Genomic DNA, 1,942 nt, shown 5'->3' with positions numbered 1-1,942 from the left:
GTGCTAGACAAATAAAAATGATTCCTAGCTCTCTTTTTAAATCACAACACCCCTCTCTTTCTCTCTCTCCCCCCCCCATTCCCTCTCCTAGCCTCTCTCCCCACCAGGTCCCTTCCCAACGCCCCTTCCAAACACTGCAGAACTTTTTTCAGGTCCCTGCTTTTCTCATTTTGAGATCTGATGAGAGAAGCAGGGGCCGTTGAAAGGTGGGGAAGCGGAGTTAACCAAATACGTTCACAGGCCAAACCCCATCAGCCTTTGCCAAAAGCCGTTTGCAAACTATGTTCCAGCACTTGAAGTTTCTTTGGGGTGGGAGGAAGGTCAAACCGTACCAGCTAACATTTATTAATCGTGCTTGTGAAACGTTGGACTTTGGGTGGCTCTCGAATTTGGGCTTTCGGTTTTTAATTTCCCACTGGATACGAAGGGTCTGGAGAGAGCTGCTCAGTGGGAAATGCAGGTGTCTGCGTGTCTACAGAGAAGGAAGGAAGGAAGGCGCTGCATTCCACTCCCCATCCCCCAGATCTCCGGCTCTTAATACTACTGCAAACCAACTGTGCGTGCGACCGACCCCTCCAGACCGTGCAAGAGGAGATCCAGTAAACCTGGCTGAAACCAGGCAGCCAGCCCAGCCGTCCTGGACTCTGCACAAGATTCCGCCTAATTATTTTTTCAGACGTTTTCACACACACACACACACACACACATCCTATTGCTGATCACTCTCAGTGGCGCACGGCTGACAAAAGCGCGCAGTACTTTGCTTCCTGTCACTGTGTTGATGCTCGATGGAAAGAAGAAAGAAGGGAGGGGGGAAAAAGGTCTATAAATACGTCCGTGAGAAAGGTGACAGGCCTGCGGCTATCTCTGGTTTGGCTGGAGCGAGAATTGCCGGCGTTTTCCGTTCTCACTAGTTGTTAACGTGACTCCCACCCGGAGAGCCAACTGGGCTCCTTTCTGAGCTGAACTCTTAGCCTGCAGCGTCTGTGGCGCGACCAGGCTTGGCCTCCCAGCGCCACCGCGTGGCGCAAGGAGAACTTAGCGGATCTGCGGCCACTGATATTGAAACTTCTTGGCTGAATTACGATTCTCACTTTTTGCACTGGATTCTTTAGCAGCACGGGCCTTGCAAAAAAAAAAAAAAAAAAAAAAAACAAAACAAAAACGCCCACGGTCATTTTAAAGAACTAGCCTAGTGTTTCTGTGACGCAGGTTATATATTTGGTTTAATGCCTCCAAGCAGCCTGCATTAGTTCTACAAATAAGTACCTGTTTACAATCCAATGTATTCCTTTGTTCATTCATTCACTCGTTTGACAAATATTTCTAAATCTCCTACCACGTATAGAGGACTTCGCCAGGCGCTGAGAGAATACAAAATTCAGATAAGATGATCTCTGTTTTCATTGAGTCTGGTAATAGAAAAGAAAAACAGATAACTATGATACAATCAATTAACAAGAATTTATTAATGACTTTCTATCTGCCAGATACTTCCACATCCAGAGAGGAACAAAGAAAGGGTAGAAACTGTCCCTGCCCTGAAGAGAACTTATGTGAAAAAAGCTTTGGAAGGGTACAAAATAAAGTGCCAAGTAGAAGATTTACCTATCGGGAAAGCAGTCAGAGAGGGCTTCAGGGAAGAGGCAACATTTGGAGTAAAAGAAATGTGGGAATACAAAAGGTGAGGAAGCACATTGCAAAGACTCCCAGAGAGCAAAGTGTAATGTGTGTTGGGGACAGACACCCGTTCAGTTTTACTGAAGTATCAAGTGTATGGAGAGTTAAGTTAAAAAGCTTTTGAAATTAAAACTTAATGAATCAAACAAGTTAGAACCTCGGAGGTGATTCGTAAAACCCATATTTTAGCCTGTATTCAAAGCCTTGTCACATACCTTATCTATCACACTACTCCCTTTCATATATTTTCTGCTTCTTCCAC

Source organism: Petaurus breviceps, unplaced genomic scaffold (assembly GCF_028583685.1).
Source record: "Petaurus breviceps papuanus isolate PSGF00001 unplaced genomic scaffold, PetGlider_PUasm1.0 37, whole genome shotgun sequence".
NCBI classification, from domain to species: Eukaryota; Metazoa; Chordata; class Mammalia; order Diprotodontia; family Petauridae; genus Petaurus; species Petaurus breviceps.
This window is presented reverse-complemented; position numbering follows the sequence as displayed.